The sequence below is a fragment of the Cyanistes caeruleus genome, chromosome 6 (assembly GCF_971803275.1).
Source record: "Cyanistes caeruleus chromosome 6, bCyaCae1.hap1.1, whole genome shotgun sequence".
Taxonomy (NCBI): domain Eukaryota; kingdom Metazoa; phylum Chordata; class Aves; order Passeriformes; family Paridae; genus Cyanistes; species Cyanistes caeruleus.
Window position 1 is genome coordinate 46673943 of NC_141706.1, and position 24645 is coordinate 46698587.

Here is a 24645-nt window from a genome sequence, read left to right on the forward strand (position 1 = left end):
AACATCCTAGTGCTCTCAGGTACCACAGCCCCCAGCAGCCAAGCACAGCAGTTTAGCTGCTTCAAACCAACCTCCTGTCAGCATTGCGGACCTCTGCCTTGTTCTAGTACAGCAGAATTCAGAATGTAACTCTTATCCATTTTCCCTATATATTATCTTCTTTCATAAAGACACCTTTTCAAAGCACTTCTGCAGATCTTTTTCCAGAGGCTAGCAAGGATTTGCCACCTTTGCTGTGAGAGGTGTCTGCCCCAGAATGTACTTTTTACCACAGGGGCCCTAAAAATAGAATCAGATACAGCCAACAGGAAGAAATGAGCCTGCTCTCATTTGCCAGTCTGTCAGCTGCACCTCTCAGCCCTTACCCTGCCAGAAGGAGCTGAATTCCTTTCCACAAAGTAAAAAGCTGGGACAGTGGAGTCAAGTCACTTGCACTAAAGAGGGGCTTGTGTCTTTAGACAGGGGAGTTCAGTTTAATGGTTAGACCAATAAATGGGAGTGTTCCCTGTGCAGAGGGCTGTGTCTACAACCAAAACCCACTCTAGTTTCTTACCAGAAGAATCAGGTTAGAAAAATTCAGTAATGGGGACTGAAGATGTAGACATTTGCATGCCAGAGATAAAAGCACTGCTGATGCCACCTTTATGGTGGCAGATTGCTGAGGCCATCTCACTACAAAGAACTGGAATCCAAAGGCCAGTTTGCAGTAAACTGAGGGGAAATTACAGTGGATTTGGCCCTGGCAGCCAGTTAATACATGTTTGGATACTATACCAACAATTTCACTATTAAACCAAAGGGTAGGACTCTTCCTGCAGGCTTTCCAAATAAGGAGGCTTTGGCTCTCAAGGTAGGCAGGGACCAGTGGCACTGTAGAGAGAGCTGCAAATGGATCCCAAGGAAAAGTGAATAGCTAAGCCTGTACTGCCTGTTGTGTACAGTGCATGGAAGGATCTCTAAACAGGAACACACTAAATCTACATTGATTTAAAAGTGCTGGGGAAGGCTTTGGTAAAGACACCTGCAACATGGCTGATGCTCCATTGGCTTTTTAACAAAGTACTGCCCCAGACCACCTTAGTCCCAGTTTGAATTTGGACTACATAGGTAGGAAACCAAGCCAGGATGGGACCCTCTTTTGGGGGCAGTGACAACAGGGAATACACAACTGCAATTAACCTAACTACTGAAAGGAACCTAGCTGTAATTAACCCAAACATAACACTGAACAGAAATTAGTGCTGGTAGTTGATAAACAGTGAGTGGAGCTAACAGGCAGTGATGTGTAGACACCACTGATGTCCCTGTGTCTCTCTGGAATCCCTGTCACAAGCAGCAGTGAAGCATTTTCTCACCTCCCCCTTTTTTCCCAGAAGACAGTTTTCAAAGCAGCTGAGCTGTGTGCATGACTATACACTGTCTGTCTCCATGGCTCTCCCCAGCTCACAGAATGGGAAAGAGAGGGATCCAGGAAAAGCAGGACTGCAGGTCAGAAAAGGAAGTCCCTACCAAAAAAATCCAGCCCAAATGCTCACAGGCTCACAACAGCATCTCGGAGAGATCACTGTTTTGGTTAACTGGTTCATTGTCAAACTCCCTCATTACCCATCCAAGTTGTCTTTCCCATGTACTACCTGTGATACATCTCTTTCTACCACAGTACTTTCAGCACCAGAAAAAGCAGTCTCTGTCTGAGAACTGCTTTGCCAAAAAACAGCAAAAGGTAGAAGCCACCATTACCCCATTTTGTACAGCTGTTTGATTTCGCCCCCAAGGGTTTTGTACCTGTCCCTTTCCAAATTTATTTTTTCTCCACTAATAAAACACAGTAAGAATTTATGTACTGTGTACTGTGACAATTATTATTTTATACATTGACAAATGAAAGCTCTTGCAAGCTTTCCTTCAAATTAAATACCTTTGACATAATTACAATTTTGGGGAAAGTTTCTGCTTCCTGTAGAAACTTCATTTACTTTATTTGAAAAAAAGATCTGCCACAGTGCTCTGTAGAGCTGGCCTAAGTCCCCACAAAAGCTTCTTAGTGGAGCAGTCAAGATGCATCAAAGGAGACAGAGTCCACCACAAAAGCCCAGCCTAATGAGAAGAACAGCAAGAGAAGCACGAGTTGTAATTCCCAGGAAGGAGAATTTAGCAGTTTGAATCTACATAACTACTTAAAATTTATTTCATTTTGTGTGAAAAATTAAACTCTTCCCTCACACTACCACTACAGATAAGCAGCCTGTTTTTCCAAACAACTCAGCCTGCTACCTACCTCTGAAATTCCATTTCTTCAGTAGTCTGTGACGAAGGTGACCAGAGAGGAACACAGTACTCTTAGGCTACCACACTACCATTTTTGTGCTACCTATAGTCTATAAATTTTTTATTCTGTTTTTAAACTTTGGTTCATGGAAAGTTAGGTGCTCTGAATCTCTATCTGAAAAACTCATACTTAAATACTTTAAAATATGAACTAAAATACAAACAGAATTCCAAGAGTGTTGGTTTTGTTGCTTGGGGGCTTTTTTTTTTTTTTTTTGTCTGAGGTAATGTGTTTTGCTGAGCAGAAAATGTGGATGTACAATACTCAAGTTCATAAAACTGCAGAGCAAAATTGGGAAAATGTTTAGCTCTCCCCATAAACCTCACTTAGGATAGTCCAAGAACTGAAGGTCAAAAAAGACAAACTCTGACAGTAATTTGGTACACAGTTTGACATCACATTGCAGATTCATACACAAGACCACAAACTCTCTCTTATTTGCAGGCATTTTTCCCACTAGGGAGAAGACACTGGATGAGAATATACATATACACCTATTTTTCACATATTTAAATGCAATGTATTTCACCTTAAACAGGCCACCTGGATTAAATAGAAGTTAATTAAAACAATCCCTCATTTTTTGGTGTTTTAAACTGAAGACTGGGTAAAGGAGGGGTAAAACAGGACTTTTTATTACTCTTAGATGGTGCTAAGAGGACCCATAAATACATCTCTTCTTCCTGTGATCCCATTCATCTTGCTGCCTTTCCTACTCCTCTTTGCCAACAATCAGATCCCAGTAAACAACCTCAAGTGAAATTTGCAACTGTCAGATAAACATTAAAAATGCTTCTCTTGTCCTTTCCCATTGATAGTCCCATTAATATTGTAATAGAACAAAAAGTTATGAAAATGAACGCATGCCGGGTTTGGAAGTGAATTATGCAGACAGCAGCTGTGAAATATATACACTTGAATATGCATAGACAAAGAGATACAGTGCACCCACAAAGAAGCATGTATACACTTACATGTAATATTTTATGATCCAGCACTTGGTTCTAACCTTGTGCTACTGTACACTGTGCAGCAACTCCACTGACTTTCATCTGGTGTAAATTCAACACAAGAAAAATCAGGATTTAACTACCACAGGTTTTATATAGATGAAAAATATCCTATTTATGCAATTTTCCTGTGCGCTTTTTTTTTTTTTTTCAATCTTTATTTATAGTCAGAGTCCAGTAGTACAATCTGCTTTTGCCTATTTAGTACTTTTTCTCAGTATGCAAATCTCTGGTTGTATGTTTACATATGTATATTTTTAATTAACATACATTGTATGTTAATTTTAAAAAAAAAAATTAAAAAAATCTCTACCTCAGACTATAATGATGGAGTGTGTAAAAAAAAATCCTAACCTTTAAAGTCAAGGGGTTTTTTTTTCAAACTTGCCCTTTAGACACTTATTAATTCAAATAGTATCCATTAGGAGTCTCAAAAAGGGTATTTCAGTCATCCCAATACCACGTTGTACCTGATGTCCTGTCCATCCCTTACCTTTACTGAGATCATTGACAGTTTTGCTAAATAAAAGACTTTTCAAAACTTTTGGTTTCCAAAATAGTCTTCTAAATGTCTTAAAACATTACAAGTTACTGCTGAATATTATAAATATATATATATATATGTATATATATATATACACGTGCATATACATGTATTTTCCTGTCAGGCTTTTACATTTTCTGAGCCATTAATATTCCACTGTTTCATGCTTTTCTGAAGATATAAAAGCTTTGCAGGCTTTAATAAAATAAGAATTCTTCAAGGGAAAGCAGAATTTCAGAGTCTGGAGTTTTAGAAATACTCCCAGGTAGAGAGGAAGCTGTGATGGGTCAGTAACCACGAAGGAAGACTCCACAGAGACAAAGTCTGCCTGAGAGGCTTTCCCTGCATCAATAAGACCTTAGCTCTCTGAACAAAAACATGCTGCCAGTTATATTGTTCTAATTCCCAATTTAGTGAAATTTTGCTGGGTCATTTCATAATGTCAGGCTGCATTCAGATGCTTCCAGTCATCTATTTCTGAAGTCCCTTAATGTTACATACCCAGCATTCTCTCCCTTCTGAACCTCATGCTTTTTAAATGCAAATCCTACAGGCTTATATTTCTGTAAGCAAGCCAAAAGATATTAAACTGGGAATACCAGCTGAATCTTTCAAACTCATGGCTCTCCACTGTTCAGAACACCTGCCATTTTGCACAGAAATCATTCCTTAGTTGAATTATGCTTCTATTAAGCAAAGATTAAACAAAACAACAAATTGAATGTTAATTTTACAGTGTTTTCTGCCTTCATAGAAACAGACTGTCAACATTTCTGAGTTGTCAACAATCTTGAAATGTAGTATCTTTTTAACCTGTTTTGGAACATCATACATAAAGCAAAATTGATTTTTGATGCTATCATCAAAGTCACATAAAAGGTGATCCAGTCTTTAGTCTGTCAGATTTCAACTTCTCTAGCACCTTTTGAACAAAAATGTGTCTCATTCATCCACTCTGAAACACCAATTATGGAAAAATTCCACTTTAGATTTCTTCAATCTTACTGAGAGATCACCAGAAAATAATCAAGAGGTCCTGTGTGTGCTTCCACAGACACTATATTCTACCAATTTCACATAAATACCATGACTACAGTTGGCCTCACTGAAAGGGTATTTCCCCAAACACTTTATAGGATATGGTCATCTTGTTCCTGATGTTTTGCTTTGTCATTTATTGCCCTATAATCTTTAGGCTGATAGTGCACTACACTTCAAACTAGAACCTGGTCTTACAAACTTTACTGGCTACCTTTCACAAGTCACCTGTGGGAGTCACATTCCAACAGCAACATTTGCTGGAAGAGTGTATACAAAGATGTCAACTTTGTTAAATTATTTTTGGTAACATTTTGTTCACAAACAACTTTTCTAATTGTTTTTGACTTAGATTTGTGACAAATTGTACAAAGTGCCTACTTGTACAATGCAATCCTACTTTAGGATTTGCATAATAGATTTTCTTTCTGTATAGTTACCTCTCTAAATTTTGTGTAATTTGTTACCATTCTCACAAAAATATTACTCTTGGATGTTACTATATTCATGGACATGTCTTTTCTGCTAAGGAAAAAGGCTAACTGCTTGCTCTGGCGTCTTGCATGGCTACCCCACACTTCACTACCAACCGATTTCAGCTCCAAAATTACTTTTGGTTCAAACATTGACTGAAGCAGGTCAGTTCAAGTGTCATGGAGCCCAGGATGAATGACCTTTCATCTGATTTACCCTCACACTGTCATTTGCATGTCACAATGGCAGTAGGGCTATAAAGAATTCTACTCCAAAAATGAGATTCTGTGCCTGTATAGTATTGGTGCAAATAGGAAAGAGACAAATTAGGAGCAATCTGGGCATGTCCAGGAATAATAACCATGAGACCCTGTCATGGAGGTCTTGGATAAGCAAAGGATTCCCTGTGCCTTTGTGAAGATAGAAGTGTAGCCCACAGCACCAACACAAAGTTCAGTCTGGATCTGACACTCTGCTCCTGGTTTGTGTTTTCTCAAGCCTCAGGGAAACAAGAGTGACAGAGTAGAGACAGAGTGCAGGGCAGAGCTAGAAACCTTCTTCCACTTACCAAAACCTCATCAGAGAGCAAGCATCAAGGAAAATAAGCACTAAGCTGATCCATGTATCAACTTCCTGCCCTCCAGGGTCAGCATTTCTTAAATCATACAGGACATTACATTCTCAGCATAGTCTGCAGACATTAAGCAATGTATGGCAAAGGAAGCTAGAGCTCTAATGGGATGAAGTGTCAAAGAGAGCTTTTTATTTAAAGAACTAGAGAAAAGAAAAGAAAATGGATATTTTAACTTTTATCTTGGAGTTAGTTAATATTCACACTTAACTGCTGAACTGGCTAAATTCTTTTCTTTTCTTAAGGACCTTTATAAATTTCATCATTAATAAAATCAGACATTCAATTAGTAGGGAATTTCTGATTGCTAACTGAGATTTCCCCCCCAACAGTTTCTCTTTTTCACTCTTTCTAGTCTCTCTTTCTATTTTCCCTTCCTACCCAAGTCCCCCCTTCTCTGAAAAACCAGGGGAAAGTGAAAACTGACTCCATTAACCTCTGTCATTACCTAAATCCATCTCTTAATTAATATGAGTTAATATGATTAATCAAAATAATGAGACAAACCTATTAAATTAGGGTGTTTAAATTACAAATGGAAGTGGTAAAGGCAAAGGGGCTGATAAAGAATAGCTGCAGTCAGAGATGGGGCTAGCTCTTGAAATGATATGTGACAAACAGCAGAGAGAATCAAGAATGAGGGGAAATCAGCAAGATTCATGAGAGAAAAATATTCTACATGCACAAAGAATGATGTTCAAATGCCTGGTAGTATTTCAGAGGATCAGATGTGTTAAAGTAATATTTTAATCCCTTTCATAGTGGAATAAAATATAGATAACAATACAACCATGAAATCTTTCAGCTCGCAGTTGCATAGGGTTGGATGGTACAGGTTTTGCCTGGCTGGAGGATCCCACTAACAATCTCTTGGCAACTCTGAAGCATTTGCTGCTCAGTGTCCCAGGGAGACAAGATTACACAGTTCTCTACTGGAGACACACAGCCTAAGGAAAGGCCTGCAGTCACAATACTCCACCTCCAATACTGGCTTTCTTTGTGACCCCAGGAAAGTGCCATGAATTTCTCTGTTTTGCTTGGCTGATTTAGAAACACCATTCCTAAATTTAGTATTATATTTTCTCTAAACTAGAATCTTGAAATCTGGCAAGGTCTGTCACTGAAGTTCTCCGAGTGCTGAATGGAAGTCATGCCAATAGTGACCTTTCCTCAAGAATTCACCAACAGTTGGAATTCCTCACTGGATTTCCACACTCAGCTACCTGTTTGAACTACAGTCCTGAAATCTGTTTAACTCCCTTGTTATAAGCCACAAATTAAAGTAAAAATAATGTCTCTGTCATAGGTCACTGTAACAACAAAAGTGATATTCATTTTGGGAGGTGATTCTATCTGGAGTGTGAAGTCTTTCCTGCAAAAATCTCTGCAAAAATAGCAGTTTCTGTATCAGTCAAAGCCATCAGTAAAGAAAATAAAGGTAGCACAGGACAGATGCAGAGAGAAAAGTGAACTACAAACTACTGCCTAAACAGTTAGACATCATAATTAACATGTGTGTCCTGACCTTTGATTCTAAATAAATTTGGGGCCTGTTAGTCAGGTCTCCCTCTGGATTAGGGTATCTGCATGTTACCAGACACTCCTATGGTGCTAAGTTTCTTCATACAGATTCTGGCCTATGAGACGGTGCTAACACAACACAGGCAAAGGTTCTGATTTAGAAGAAAAAGGCTTGAAGCACTCCACCCCAAAGCCTCACTAAAGGCCATTCAGGCAGGCTGTTGCTGACTAATGGCTTTATATTTCATCACACTCTATCAGAGGAGCTGCAAATAATAGACGTAAACACCTCTAATTTAGGAATGTCTTTGCTAAGAGGAAATGTTCAAAGAAAATCCAGCTTCAATTTACAGTGTTGGTGTCAAACTTCTCTAAGTGTGTAGGCCCAGCTACGGATCTTGTTCATTTTCACAGGAGAGCAAGAGAGCAGAGGGGAAATGGAAAAGGCTGAGATTTTTCACTAGAAGTACTGGCAAAATAAAAAAGGTTGAATACAGATGCTATGATCAATTCCCATCCCCTTTGTTTCCTTAGAAGAACAACAACTTCAGTGTCAAATTTTCAGACTTATAAAACCCTCCACTGTTTTGTGCTCAGCCTGGAGAACAGAGAAAAGAGATCTTGAAGTTCAGCTTACACTTCAGAACTATGCTCTCTCTGATTCCTCAACTAGCAATAGAAAACCCTGCAACTGAAACATTTAACCATTATATGGATGGTGAACAAGCCACAAAAGGATCCAGGCCTGTCTCCTATAAACCTCCTGGCTTTGCAAGTCCCCCTAGGAGAGATAGTACTTGGTCAGGAAACTCAGCAAAAGCATGCCATACACACAGGCATTTGTATCAGAGAAAGCAAAACATTTTCAGAGCAAATTTTATTCCTTTGGACTTATTACTTCCATGACTACAAGAAGACCGTGTTCATCCATTTCTTTAGGATCTTTGCTGCAAGTCACTGCAGTAGATTCTAATTATCTAATGGTCTGTTCAACTCCTGACTTCTTTGCCAAGGCTACTGTCCAGGGGGCTGGTCAGTGCCAGCCATGACTCTGATCCAGAAGTCCACAGGCAATAGACTGAGACTCACTCCAGAGGCCAAGCAGTTATTAGAGAATATTTCACAAGCAGTAGAGGGGCTGGATGAAAACCAGGGCTGTAAAAGTGACCTTGCACTTACATGATGCAATACCAAGGGTCTGGAGAGAACACATCCTTCCAGTTTCAAGCAAGCACAACGATAATTTTAGGAAGAGTAAGGTGGTGAATTAAAGACCTACTCAGATGTCTTTTGATAGCACTGATTAGTAGCCCCGGTCCAAATGGGCACAAAGGAGAAGCAGCCATGAATCTGAAATAAACAGCCCTAGGAACTGGTCCAAAACAACAGCACTGAAAACAGGAAAAGTAGAGCAAATGTAATGGTAGGATTTGTTTCCATACAGGCTAAAATCCCAACATTCATGTCTGCACATAAAAGCATCACACATCAAACCACAGCTCCATTCCTCCTGTACACAGAAAGGAAATAGGCAAAGGAAAGGGAGTACAGTATTTTGCATACATTGCATTCAATAGAGAATGATTTAAACTTCCCAGTCTTCCCTAGGGTTCCAAATAAAATTTGTTCATTTGCCACATGCTACAGCCCAAACACAAAAGACTCAAAGAGAACTCAAAAGATAGACATGGGTTAAGCAGTTGCCACAAGTCTACCCATGCATGCGCAGCTATCTAAATATCTACCTCAACATCTCCCTCTCTACCTACTTATCAGCATCTCACCCACAGAACTGCTAATGGGCTGTGGGCTTCTTTTCCTTGTGTCTCTGGCATAACCAGCTTTGCTGGGAAATACTCAGTTTATAGAATCTACATGTTTTGCAGGAATTCACTGTCTTGAGGAAACATTTGGTAAAAAAAGGCTTCCTAAATTTGCATTGGGCAGTGCAGAAGCCTGCATGTAGAAGATCTACATCAGATATAAGGGATTTGAGCTTGAATTCCTGGTCTACTTTTCTGGACCTGAAACTTGACCTTAGCTCCTCCCCAGCATAGCTAAATACCTTCAATGGTGTCATTTCTCCTTCTGGGAACAGTCTCTCTGTTGGAACTTTTTCATTCTCTGTGAATTAATAAGTGCTTCTTTGGCAAGAGCTCAATCCTACAGCTGCTACAGTCCTACAGCTGCACTAACCTGTGGAAAAGTCCAGTTCAGATTTGCTGCAGTAAATATTTGGAGTATCCCACATAAGAATCTTGACTAGCTTGATACTGTCTATCCTACAAGCCAGATATTTTTCTTTTCCTCTGACAAAACTTTACAGAGTGCTGATTTAATCACACATGGAACAGAAAAAAATATGACTCACAAAATAAGTCATTGGATTTGAGAACATTAAACATATCTGAGAAAAAGTCTTGGTCCACAGAGACACTGGCAGGCTTTTCTCTGTGCCACAGACACATCGCTTTCCTTGCCACCTGCAAAGTTGCTCTAGGCAGGTTCATTAGCAAACAACAAGAAAAGCTGCCATTTCTTCCAGCCAAATTAAGATAAAAGAAGAGGGCAAATGGAAGTAGAATGATCTGAGAAGGGCTTAAACATGATTGCTATTAAATCAGTGGTAGTGCCATTACAGAGAACGAAGGCAAGGGTAAAGGGCACACAGCTGTTGCAAGGGTCACAGCCTGTGGGAATGCAGGGGTACTGCCAGGATCAGCATCAGTATTTACAGCAAGATCGGCTGTTACCTGAGCTCAGCGAACCCAGCTCCACAGGAAGCACAAAACAGGAAGAGAGGACATAGCCCATGTCCACTATGAGAAAGAAACAGGATGGTGTTGCAGTTCTTTCATGAGTTCTTTCATAAACTTCTGGGTTCTCAAAACTGTAACTTTGGCTGCAAACATTTTTTCTTATTCTCCTTGAATCTTCCAATAAAAAAAACTTTTTAAAAAGACCTTCTATCAACCTCCTCTACTGTTCTTTCTGCTTCCTCTATCTCATATCTCCCTGCGCCTGTTCCTATCTTTGCCTATTATTTTTTGATGAAGGCCTCTGAGTATTTCCAATATTGCCCCTCCCTGGTTCTGCAGACTCATAGATGCAAAGAAAGGGGACACAGCAGAGCATTTTCTTACTTGGACCTACTGAGATTTCCTTAGCACCCTTTTCATTTTTTGCAGCTCCCCACGTTGACTCCTACCAGTAGAGAAGGCCAGAAATAAGCTAACGAAATTCTAGGCTAGAATTTCTAGGGAAATAGAGCAGCATGGACCAAACAAAGTCAGGAGCTCTAGGTGTAGGTGAAGGGGCCAGAAAACAGGACTGGAATACTGGTCTGGAATACAGGCTGCCTGACTTAGCAAGATCACTGAAGGCAGCAGGTTGGACATGTAGCCTAAGCTGCTAGCAACAGAAGGCTTTTTCTCATGGCTAGAAACACACTCGTGGCTTGGGAGCACAAGCTGGAAGAATGATGGGTTTTTGCAAGTTATATAGAGAGTGTGTGTATATGTATACATAATAAATCACCTGGTCATAGGGTTTGTTCTTTTTGAATATTGGCACAGTGAAACACTACAGGGCTGCCTTTGACTTCATATGATGCAAAGACAAAGATGATGCCTAGCCAACAGGAAACTTTAGCACTGTGTTCACTTCATGGAAACATACCTGAGGGAGTGAAGACCATGTGGATGCCCTCCTTTATATTTCAGACCACAAAATTACACTTTGATCTGAATGATAATAAGTTTACATTACTTAATCTTTACTTATATTTTGTTAAGGCACTGGAGAGATGCTGAGGATATGCAAAGCAAAAAGCATCCTTTTAAGTCTTTCCAATATTTGTTCATTCTTCTGTTGAAAGAAATGTACCTTATTTTAATATAAACTTCTCTAGCAGTTTTAATAGAAACTGTTCTAGGTTCCAGATGTTGGTTCCTGCTGTCCTGAAAGGGTCCTCTGATCATGGTGGGGGTAAAAGTGCACCTGGCATTTGTTTTCGATTAAGGTATTTCTGCACTACCATTCTCAATGCTTTTGAAATGAACTGAGCTCTATTTTCTTTTTCCAAGTCATCTTGGAATTCCTCTCCTTTGATCTCTTCAGCTTGTCTACCTTCCTTTAAACTAGAGGTATCTGTGACACTCTGCTAGCAGTCTGTCAGTGCCATACATGTAGGTTACAGAGCACTCCTGCTCCTGTGGTCAACTCTAAGGAATGCAATAGCTTTTTTTCAAATATAAAGCTACAGAATGGAGGACTGAAAGATACAGTACTTGCTCCCAAGTGTACTACTTTGAACATGACTGCTAATACACATTTTTGTAGAATTAACTTTACTTGTGATGCTAATCATTTTATATTACAGTTTTTCTCATTATTTATCACCCTATCTTGTGACATTGCAAAACTTAACACTCAGCTATGGTTGATAGTTACTTCCAAATCAAGGATAAACCTGTTGAATAGCACTGAACTTGATATCAGTTCTTGCCAAATCCCCTGGACACTCTCTCATTCAGTGATACTTCCCACAAATGATGCCTTTGAGCTCTCTTCACTAACCAGTTCCTAATCCATTTAACAGGCACTTTACTGATATCATGTAATACTAAAATTTTAGCCAGCCTATCACACAGTACTAAGTCAAATGCTTTATGAAAGTATAAGTAACTCACATCTTTACAATTGCCTTCAACATCCATTCTTTGAGATTACATTATTGAGATCAAGTTTGTTTGACAAGACCTAGTTTCCATAAAACTATGTCAACTGGCATTAATTATATCCCTATTCTTTAGCAACTGACTTCCATATCAGATTTTCCATTACTACCTTGTTCTTTTTTGACTTCTGGCATACAAAGGCAGGGCAGGATGCAGTCACAGCATGGTTGGGAATGGGAGAAGTGCAAGAAAAGAGATATGTGGTGGTATTGTCTTTCCCAAAAGCACCACCAAACAGTACTAATCAGAAATTGCAGCCTCCCTAGCTGCCTTCCATTCCATATCCAGGGCGAATCTTCTCCAGGTGATCTTACAGTCCTTGAAACAGTAAAGAAATACCCAAATGGAACAAAAGCTAGTATCAGTAATTCAGAGATTTCCTAAGACCCAGGACTTGCTTATTTAAAAGGTTTTTCTCATTTTTCTCATTTTGTCTCATTTTGACTGTTGTGTAACACTCACTTGTGGCAACTAATGGACCAGAAGGGCCAATAGATCCTCACATGGCTCACAAGCACACTATTCTGTTCAGACATAGAACCAAAGTATTTTTTGCATGTGTCAGGTTCTGAAGAGGTTAAATAAATACACAAAAATCAGCAGGATTTTTATCTAGCATGTACAGCTTTGGAAGCCTCTTCCCATCATGAGTTAGATTATGTGATCTTCTACAAACAGAAAGGGCTGCCCATAGGAGATTTAATAGGTTTACATTAAAAAAATAAAGGCAAAAATCACAGAGCCAGAGAATTGAAAAGGGATTTAAGCTCTGAAGCTTTGTAAAACCTTTAAAGTTTTAAGCCAGCAAATGGGAGCTAATAAACTCGTGTGACCTTGCAACAATCATGTAACCTAGTTCTATGCCTCAGGGCCTCCATCAGTTAGTCAGGACTTTAAACTCTGAACCAACTTGTAGGACAGTGGGACATTTAAAAACATAGCTAAGTACTTTGGGGTACTCTGAGAAAGATACAACAGGATTGCAAGATATTAGGGTTCATGCACCAGACAGCAAAAGAGTTTCCTGCGAGATTTATCCCCTGAATAGAAATCTGTACTCTGGACTTCAGTCTCACAGCATGTTTCTCAGTTTCCTGGGTGGCCTCAAAACTATAGAGACTAGTGTCATCAAATAGCTCCAGTAGGAAGCTTGAAGTCCCAAACTACCCTTCCCACTCCTCACTGCTGTAGTCTCTGCAGCTTTTGGTATTTACATCAAGAGATGAAGGAATTCTACTCTGCTGCATCTGAATGCTCAGCATTTCTATGACCATCTGTTTGTTACTACATGGCTATACAGCAAGGGTTTGGGAACAAAACCTTCCATTGAGGCAGAAAGCAAGAGAGACAGAGGGCTTGGACAATTTACAGGAAGCCACTCACAACCTTGCTTGAGCTATCAACCTCTATGCAAGCAGGTACAAGTACACATTCTTGAACATTGCAGCTGCTAAGCTGCTTTCTCACTAACATGCCATCTGTTTTTTACACTCTCCACTAGCGTCCAGGGATGTGTTCCCAGGTGCTCCCACACTCCCTCATGATCCACAGAGCAACTTAGGTCTGAGAAGCCAAAGAATACCCTGGGCTAAAGCTGGCTCTGAGCTCAGCCCGTTTGCGAGCACCAGCAGGAATGTCAATGTTCTGAGCTGCACCATCTGGGCAATGTCATTGGAGACAGAACTTGTGGGCTTGTGACTTTTGACCAACAACATTTTTTCATGCAGTAGAAAGACCTTTTATCAATACATTATATGTTAGCTTGTGTTCCACTCAACCTCCCTCAGGTGCAAAGGCCTGATCAGTTCCCTACCTCTGTTACACATGGGACCAAAGTGTAATCGAGGATTCCCTTGCCACCTTGCCTTACATGACCATCCTCTTCCCGGCCTCACCACTGAGGTAGCTCCTGTACACTAAACTGATGGCAACAGGCACACAAGAGCTTCCCTACATCTCTGTTTAGCAAAACAGTGGTGTTTAATGGAGAGAAACCATAAGACAGTGATCTTCAAAGATGTCTACTGTACCTTTCAGTGTGCACTGAGCCCCAAAGTAGCCAACATTCATATGCTCTATTACATTCAGACAGTGTAGAATCAGGCTCTCCAAACTGTCTTCCCATAGAGCTACAAGAGCAACACGGGCCAGACTCATATCATATCTATTTCTATGTGTCTGTAGCATAATCAACATGAAACAGTGGCACAGTTGTTTCACCCCCTTGGGATCCTGGACGGATCTTCACTAAGTATCTGTCAATCTCAGATGAAAAGGAAGATAGTTTAAAGACAGTACTTTGAAAAGCTCTTCCAGATTTCTGAGTAATTTTTAAATGTAGCATCGGAACACGATGCAGAAGAGATTGGCAGGAGGTGGTTGGTACCCTTAGAGATGGTGGCGGCTGAAGGCAGCACCCGAATACCGTGTGGGGCAACATGACAAGCTTCCCAGTTCGGCTATCCTGTTCTGCTTCTCTCTGCCCAGCGGCCAGGTAAGTCACCCAGTACAAATACAGGGCTGCAGCCGGAGCTGGCAGCATTCCCTTCCCCCGGGCTCGACGGCTGCGATGCCTCAGGGAGCAGAGCAGGGCAGCGCCAGCAGCCGCGGAACCGCCGCGCTCGGAAGCGGCGAAGGCCCGGCAGTTCCCCTGCCCCCGTCCGGAGAGCGGGGCTCCAGTGAGGGAACCCCCATCCGGAGAGCGGGGCTCCACTGGGGGAACCCCCGTCCGGAGAGCGGGGCTCCAGTGAGGGAACCCCCGTCCGGAGAGCGGGGCTCCACTGAGGGAACCCCCGTCCGGAGAGCGGGGCTCCAGTGAGGGAACCCCCATCCGGAGAGCGGGGCTCCACTGAGGGAACCCCCGTCCGGAGAGCGGGGCTCCACTGAGGGAACCCCCATCCGGAGAGCGGGGCTCCACTGAGGGAACCCCCATCCGGAGAGCGGGGCTCCAGCGAGGGAACCCCCGTCCGGAGAGCGGGGCTCCACTGAGGGAACGCGGCCCTGCCCACGGCTCTCCCGGCTCTGGCCCGCCAAGCGCGGTGCTCTGGCGCCGCCCCGTGGGCAGAGGCCGCGCGGCGGGAGCGGCGCTCCGAGGAGCCCCGGAGCGGACACAGCTCCTTCCCGCGTCCCCTCGGCAGAGGAAGCACGAGGCTCTAACTTTGCCCTGCTTCTAAGCGGCAGCGAAAATCGCGGTAAAGTTTTTGTTGTTTAGGATAAAAAGGCTTCAACAACTTTGTTATGAAGGACGGTGAAAGCGCCCTGTCTGCTTTTGACCTCTCCGAAGAGCCCTCCCGTAGGAAACATAGCAAAGGATGCAGGCTTTTCCCCTGGGAGTAGGGAGAGAGAGTAGAACACTACCTTTTTTTGTGTGTGTGTGTGTGAATGGGAGACATTTATTCACTCTAAAAAGAGCAAGAGTCACCACCATCCTGATTTCCTTCAAGCCACGCTTTAAACACACCTGCGGGAAAAGCTTAAGGGAAAGCAGTATGTAGCCGTAAATTTGCTGACTGAATAGCTGACTGAAAAGAGCTCCAGGCATTAAACGAGAGAATTCAAAGGGAGCTGTGGGGGAAAAGAAAGAAACCAATGTTACATACTCACCACGGGTACTCAGCCTGAAAGCAGGAAGGTTCTCTGGACAGAAGTGGAACCCAGAAGGAAGGAAGAGGGGGTTCACAGTACAATGCAGGTGCCCCATGTACAGAAGTACAGACATTTCAGCGTGAAACACAGGGACAGACATTCATTTCCTGGCATTACCCCACACATACTCACGGCTGGGTCCTACTGTCAACTGTTTGGTAGTAGAGATTTACGAAGACAGAGAAAATGAAACTAAATTCAGCATGTAGTATTATGACAATGCAAGAGGATGACCTGACAGGTGACAAAAAGCAAAGAATGATGCAGGCTGCATTTTAAGAAAATCTGAACAGAACCTCTTTCTTTGAATGAACAATATTAATCTTCTTAGAATAGCTGAAGAGACACTGGAGTGGTCAGTCTAAGGCTGGTTTTACATGTCAGGATTTGTACCATTTAGTACCTCAATACCTTCACCCTAACTCTAATCTAATTTTTGGCCAAACCAAGACTCTCAGTGTGTAAGGCGCTTCATTAATCTATTTGCATGCTCCACAGTGAAGAGAAAAAAACCCTAGAATTAGCTTAGAAGAAAGCACACTCACCTCTAGGCAGAAGGAATATAATGAAATTATGAACGCCTGCCTTCCAGCAGTAGTGGGAAGGAGATTACCTTTTTACTGCTTTCAGCATAATATGTATACATGTAACCTACTCAGTACCTGCTCCTTTCATCAGCCACTGCTGCTGTCACTGGACATACAGGAAACATTACAAATATAGGTAATTTAAACTTCTGTTGGACTGTAAACCAAAGCAGCTGAAGTACAGAAGCATATTCCCTTTTGGGTTTTTCTTAAATAACCTGTTTAGAAATCAACGTGAAAAGAGCAAGTAGTACAGGTTCTCACTAGGCACTTTAAACCAAACTTTAAACTAAATCCACATAACCCACTGTCCAAACTTCTAGATTCATGGATTGTTAAAAGACAAGGAATCTTATTTTGACAACAGGAGACTTTTTTCTTAGCATAGGGAAATGTTTTGATTTATTCAACTAGTTCAGTTCAAAGACTTGTTTGCTGAAAGCTGAAAAATCAACTGGGAGCTGAAAAGTCAGGAAAGTTTCTTTTCCTTTTACAAAATATTAAGAAAAATAACATGTGAAAGTGTAAATTAAGCTAGTTTAAAATACCAAAAGAAATGAACAAACAGAAACAATCTGTTCAATTCACTAAGTATAGATAAATTGTTAATACTAAGTTTTCAGTAAAAAATATTTTCTTGAGTTTTAAGTTAAACTACCACCAACAGTCTGGATAGGTAACAAAAAAACCAAACAAAAAACCATCTAAAGCTATTTGTGCATTGTAATTGAATTCCAATTTCAACCCAATTAGGTCTTGACACAAATTAATCTTCTGACAAAAAGGGAACCCATGATTTTTTTAGTATAATAAAATGCAAAAATTAGGATCCTAAATGGGTGCACATTAAATTATAGCATTGCTTGACTCAGACTGGTACAGGTATAGTGCATCCTTTTGATCAGGGGACTATCACACAGACTATACCACCATCTATGTATTTGCCAAAAAAAAAAAAAAAAAAAAAAAAGAAAAGAAAAAAGAAGGCAATGGTGAACACCAAAATATAATTAGTATTTCCACAGCAATTTAAAATGTAAAATTGCACAACAAGATTAAAACAGATTTAAGATCATATTTCCTGTTCCTCAGTTTAAGTCTTCAATCTTATTGAATATTGAATCCATATAACCTTGCAAACTCCTGGAGTGGAAATAAAATTGGACTGGTTATAATAAGAAATAAGAAATTAGATTTTAGCTAAATTTGTTAATCCAAAGAACAAGAGAATTAATCTGATGGATTACATTAATCTTCCTGGAATTACATGTTACTCAACAGTGAAAAAATTCTTGATTTGCAATGGATTTTTAAATTTCTACTCAGGAAAACAGAAGTTTGTTAAGAAGAACAAACACAGAAGCCATTTCCTTTCTTTACTCCAGACAACTGAGAAATCTTACTAACACTCTTCCTGATTCTTGGCACACAGGATAGACAAGAAAAAAGGGTTTTGCCTTTGTCCTATGCATGTGAACACAGTGGAAATTGAACTATTGCTACCTGACAGGCTGATCTCCCAGATTGGTACAGCTAAAAAGGATTCCTTGAAATCACTTAGATGCATCTTTCAGATAGCTGGCAGTTAAAATGAAATCACATTGTCACTAAACATTAAATATACCATCACATAACTCAAAAATACATTAAATTTATTAAACAGAGAAAAAAACATGAAGTACTGCATTTTTCAAATCATACTGAAGAATTACAAATTATACACTTCTAAGACTAAAACAGTCTATAGAGAAGAAATTCCAGCTTCCGGAAATGTCTTGATTCTGTATCTTAAACTGTTGAACCTTTAATAGTCAACAGGTTGAATGATTTAGTACTTTAGATCAAAAGTAAGTGTTCCAATGAAAAGTCTGGTACCTCATTAACAGCCAGATGGAAATGGTTATTTTTGTGTCCAAACTGTTATCTGTTAGAATAAATCATTTTCATTCCTGCATAGACTCCAAGAACAGTGAAAATGTTTCCCAGCAAACATCCAACCAAGCAATGACAGGGAACTCTGAGAATCAATTCAAGCAGTGAGTATCTAAGCACTGAAAGCTGAATTTTCTCTGGAGACATCAATCTTACCAGTTTACTTTTCTTCCCTAGTGTCTCCTTGGCCTTATAGTGTCTCCAGCAGAGAGTGGCCCACCCTGGGTTTCATACCAGCTGAAGCAAGGGGTGTGCATCAGCTCAGAAAATCAGGCAATTCCTTCAGAGCTTGGTAGATTCAGGAACTAACTACAAGGGCCCAGGCTTTGTGGAGCATGCTCAAAAATTTTTTATTGATGGGGTGGCAGATCAAAACAATTTGAAGATAAGTGCTCTGTAGAAAGAGACACTCAGAATCCCTCATTGGAGCCACTCACTTTTACTGCAGATCCCATATTCTTCACCTAGAGATCCCTTTGTCCATATTATCTACGTACAAGCACTAGATGATGCTTAAATAAAGCCTAAATATGTTTGTCTGTGCTACTTTATTAGCAGGTACATTGATAGCTGGGAACTCTTTCCTGTCTTCTGTGTAGACTGATCCCACATTGTTAGTCTCACATTGTTAGTCTTTAAGAAGTCTTTGTCTCTTTGATGCTTTGTGTGATTTGGAAAAGATGTAGTGATACCCTCAGCTAATATCCTTCCAATCTACTGAAGAATCTACTGTTCCCTTCCCTCACAACTTTCTTACAGAATAAGTAGGTATATTTCCCTCCTACTCCTCACCTCAATTCTATTTGTTTACAAGCCTCATCTTTTCACTGCAAGTTTCAGAATCTCTTTCTTCATTTATGGCTTAAAGTGTGTCTGGGCAAATTTCTGTTGGACGTTTTATGTTCCTTTGTACTCTCTTCTCTTTGGCTCACTGATGCATCCAGTCTTAATTTGACAGGTCCGTAGGATTCTGTTGACTCATTCACAAATAACTTAGTACTTCTTCCCACTGTGTCAGCACTACATTTTTTTCAGTCCACGTATTTTTATTTCTGTAAACTTGTTCCAATGAACTGATGACAGGAACAGGATCAGTCAAGGAAATGAGCCATAGACAGTTTAAGAACAGTAGGGTTTATCCTGTTGCACAAGCTGGAAGAGATGCATCTACCCAAAATTAATTTGTTGGTTATGATGAGTTGGATGCTCAAGAACTGATTTTGCATGACGTAGTTAAATTTGTATCAAGGCCAGAAAGCTTCATCTGTGGTCAGGTATGCTAATGTTTTGTGGTCTGCCTTTTGTGTGTGCTTTTCTGATTGATGTGCATTTGCTGTTTCCCAGAAAGAGCAGATACTCTCTTGGGGTAGTGGTTCTGGTTATAATCCATTTTGAACACCTGCCAGCTGCTGTATTGGAGGAAATTTCTTTCTGAGGGTTCAAGCAAATGAACAGAACACGTAGGAGAACAAGAAATCTCTTTTTGTTCCTTACTGCAATGCAGGAATCATTGAAGACAGGGCAGTCATTGTAAACAGCCAGACAGATTCTGGCAATAACCTTGGGCTATCATGGTCTTTCCTTAGGTTCTGGGAGAAGAATAGAATGTACAGCCAGCCTGTGTCGTTTCACCGACCATACTTTTCCCTCTGAAACCAAATCAATAATTGCAGATTGATTAAATGAACGTGCAAACTCCCTATTTCAGAATTCAGCCTGGGACATGGCAGTATTCTCAGACGGCAACATCCCATGGAGAAAAATAAAAATCAATGGATATGACCTTTCTGGCATCAATGGATATGACCCTTCTGGCCTCTATTAAGGATACTGCCTCATTGCATTCTGCATTTTAAATTTCATTTTGCAACAAAGTTAATTTTTTAATGGCATTCCTTCTGAAACTATCAGAAATCATGGAATTGCTTTGCTTATGTTCCCTTCGCTACCATGGTCAATATAATTTCTCACAGTCAGGCCCTAGTAATCACCCAAGGTTTTGCACAACTGGGCGTTATAGTCTCCATTGATAATTCCATATAGTTTACGGAGCTGGAAGAATCTTCAAGTACTTCAAATACTTTGTGAAAAATCATCCTTTTCTCCTAAAAATCAACTCAGTTACATAGAAACTATACCAGCTTTAGGGTAAGGGTCAGTCTGTTCGGTGGTTCTGTAGTTCTACCCATGTAGTCATGGCTCATCTCTATCTCCTCTGCATAAGTAAATCAAAAGAACAACACCCATACTCATACATTTCTGCCTCACTGGATGCGTACAACCCAACTAGCTTCCTCTTCTAAAAACAAGCAGGAAGCACAGCTTTAACAATTGTTTAAAAAGCAGGTTGTTAAGAATGGCAGCAGAACAAAAGCTCCACAGATCCATTTCAAAATTCCAAGATAACCTGGTATCCTCCACATCCTGCCATGAAAAACTCACCACTGAGCTCCTTGTCTGCCTCTTGCCTTCTCTATGCCCGCTCTCCTTGGAAGGCAAAGTACTGTAACACATAAAGGAGCTCTCTAAACGTCCTGCACTTCTAGACTAGTAAGGCACAGACACTACTGAGCCTTGGGAATGTGCTCAGCCCATGGCAGCAGCTGGTGAGGTGTGGTACATCACAGCTGTACAACAGCCATATACAGCCATGAGAAGCAAAGCCATAACTGTAGCAGCACTGCTAGAGAAGTAAAATGGCTTCATATGACTCCATATCTGCCCTTGGGTTTCTCCTCAGTGAGGAGAAAACTGCCTGAAGCACCCATCACATACTTTAGATGTAGAAACATGCCATGATGATAATTTCTACATTTCCTTTCCCAGATTTTTCTTTTTATTTTCAAAGAGGAAAAAGAAAAGCATGAAAAGTACAGCCTTTTCTGTTATGTTCTCTTACATTTTGATAGGTAACGAACAGTATATTCCCCACTGGTTAGAAAGCACTAGGCTACCATCCTTACTGAGAGAATATTAGCTGGCTCCTGCTTTACAAGGTTGCTAGTTTACAAGGATCCACAGGACTGTGACCTGCACATCAGAGAGCAGGTACCAATTTCTCTGGGCTCTTTGACTGGGAAGGAAGATGTTCAGCAGCTCACTTCCTGTGGAAGATGGCTTGGGAGATGAAACAGTGTAGAGTGTTATGGGAGAGACAGATTTTTTTTTTTAGGCAATCACCATCATATGCTTAGATGCCAGTGACTTCTCAACACACACTGGGATTCATCTCTGCATGAAGTAAATAGAAAAATTTTAGCACAGAAACAGGAAGAAGGGAAGGGCAGAGGAAATCCAAACATCCAGTGCAGTTAGAAGACTTTGTCAAAAACCTCCATTGCTGCAAATGGTATTTCTCCTACACAGGAGACAAATAAAATGTTTGTGTAGTGTGGGTATGCATGGGGTTATCATTCTCTGTTCCTGTGGCAAGTACATTAATACATTAGGTGTCTTTCAAAGCTGCATGCTTGTGTCCTCCACCTGTGTTTAATTTAACAGGGGAAATGGCACATTCTGAACAATGAATGATACCTTAAGTAATAACAGTTTTCAACTCTAAAATAGTGTAAGTCTCCCCTGTGTTTGGGATTCAGTATAACTTCCATTGCCCTGTCTATAGAGGTCACCTCCTTGTTATCAGTTCTGGTTAATTAAAAGATTAGGAGATCAGGAAAGTCACCCTGAGGAATCAGTTATTACTAGAACTAACAACAGCTGGCAAAGTAGTAGAGACATGTGCCTAAATGTGCTAAACCCCTTCCCTTTACACAGCTTTCAAGTTTATCAGAAACTGCCAGGGACTGGACCAATACTTAGCATGATTGGTTTTCATTCTGAGGCCTATGGAAATCATTTCATCTCTCCTGGTGAATTTGCTGCTAATGATGTTTAATCAAGAACTACTTTCCAGATGACTGGTGTGTGCCAGACCATATTCCCAGTAGCAACCTGCATTGCCAGCTCATGTTTCCAGTAGCGCACTAAAAAATGTATAATCCCGGTTAAATCTTCAGATGCACACACACGTGTACAATGAAGGATACTTCTAGCCAAGTGCTAGGTGACTGTTGCACTTTTTTTTCTTTGCTATTTCAGAACTAGCTACTTTACCTTTAGGCTTCGTGGCTTCAGTGTCACGATGGCAATGCTGTCTGCTGTTCTTAGAGCCATAAGAGTATTCACAGGCCTCTGTTTCATCTCTTAGGTTGAAGAGGTCCTGGTGAGCTAATGCTATTGTTCCCTGCTATTGAACTGTCTCCCCTATCTAGCCTTGCAATTGTTTCATTGATGGTTCACAGTAGGGAGCAATAGCCAGAGTTTAGACATAAACTAAGAGCTAGGACTCCTGGGGCACAATCAGTTTATTTGGAGCAAATGAGTACCATGTGCACTGCAGCTGGTTTAATCATCTGAGAAGCTGAGCCTCATCTTTTTCCAAACCAACTTTTCTCTGGATTTCTCAGTCAGCTTCCCCTGTTCAACATTCTGTGATTTTGTGAGTTTATTCCATGCAAAACAGCAGCCCCTGTGTTAAAGGCTTCTCACAGCATTAACCTTTCTTGGAAGTGCTTTGAGAGCTATGGATAATAAGTACTATGAATTTCAAAATACATTATGTGTCTTGGAATAATTTCCACATGACTTAGTTCATAGTGGGCCTTCTTTCAGACACCTACTGTAAAACACTCTAAGTCACAGCCTATCTCAAACTCATTTCTAATATGAAATGTCCTGTGATGTTTCATGTTTCCCCCACCCTCACTCACAATTACAGAAACATTCTAGCAGTGATGTATATGGCAAAATAAAGCAGTTTTCCCAGCTAGATCATGAACAGCAAATTCTAAAGCTCTCAGTAGCTGTGAAAAGATTTCTGAAAACTACTTTTCACACTCCAGACAATGACTACCTTACACCAAGAAACATGCTTGAGGCTGAAGCTTGTGACCCTGACATGGGAGAAGTTCCAAGTGCTCCAAATGGAACCATTTATAAAAGCGCCGAGCTGAGCTTGCCCAGCCATCTTCTGAGAAACCTGAAACAGGCCAGCATCTTAAAACCTCCTGGCAAATTCTTGAAATCAGCATCCTCCTGGGAGATATGAAACATAATTTGAAGACCCACACAAAGCAATTTTAACAATTTGCATACAGGATGCGCTCTGAACACAAAATTATGTTTTTCTTGAAGAAGATCAAGGAAATGCCTGAAGAGTCCTAACTTGTAATCCAGCAATATCCTAGACCAGATATGACATTACATGGTTATTTGAAGTATGGACATTATAGGAGGTGGAATTTTACTGCTCGGTCAAGAAGATCCTCTGTAGGCTAAGCTCACAGCAGTGGGGAGAAAATTAAAAAGGTTGCAAAAAGTAATGTAGGCAGAAATTGCTGGTGACACAATGCAGGGAGACTACCTTGAAACAATAGCAATAACAGTGGAGCAACAAAATTGTGAGAGGCCCCAAGATGTTTCCTTCTGAGGAGTTCATCAAAAAGAGGATGTTTTCATAGCAATAGAAAAATAATGAACAATCTGGAGCAGGTAAGTATGCTCTATATTCCCATAAAGACAGATAAGCTTCCACAGGAATTTTAAAAATAATAATAATTAGAGTTCATAAATCCAAAGATAACTAAATCCTCTCCCTCTGTTTTGCTACAAACAACCAAAAACATAAATAATTTAGCACAATTATTTCTGTCACTATCTATGGTTGATTTCATTGTGCTAAATTTAAAGGTCTTTGAAACACTCAGATATAAAGATTGCCAGATTATTCATCTTCCCCAAACTAAGAGGACTGGCTTGGTAAACTAAGAGGTTTCTTGGTAAAAAGACTGACAGTCTTCTATAATAAAGACTTTATGTCTGGATCCCTAAATTAATAGCTGCAGTCACTGGATCAAAAGAATTTTGTTCTAGTAAAAACTGTCAAGCTGATAACTCTGGAGACTGAAGGGTCTCATTTATTCACAGAGCAATTAAATTATAGAAGGCACTGGGCAGATTCCTCACAACTACGCCTTTCAGTTGTTACTCAAATAAAATCTCTGTTCTGAGGCATCTCTGCTGTGGTGAGGGTGGCAGTACAAATCCTGGACTGCGGATGTGCAGTGGGAAACATCTGTCTCAGCAGGAAAGAGTGACATCCAAACACTTTGCAAAAGCCAAAGAACAGGCAACAGA

At 40.5% G+C, this 24645-nt stretch overlaps 2 long non-coding RNA genes across 2 annotated transcripts in view; both read right to left on the reverse strand.

The window, feature by feature from the left end:
- Window positions 1-24645, reverse strand: part of LOC147652656 (uncharacterized) — a 117135-nt gene that overhangs the window by 66980 nt on the left and 25510 nt on the right. The gene's annotated exons all lie outside the window — the stretch shown is intronic.
- LOC147652657 (uncharacterized) lies at window positions 11880-17494 on the reverse strand. The gene is made up of 2 exons (XR_015288148.1): window positions 15136-17494; window positions 11880-15066 (listed from the first exon to the last, which is right to left on the reverse strand). It is a non-coding gene; the product is annotated as an uncharacterized LOC147652657 (long non-coding RNA).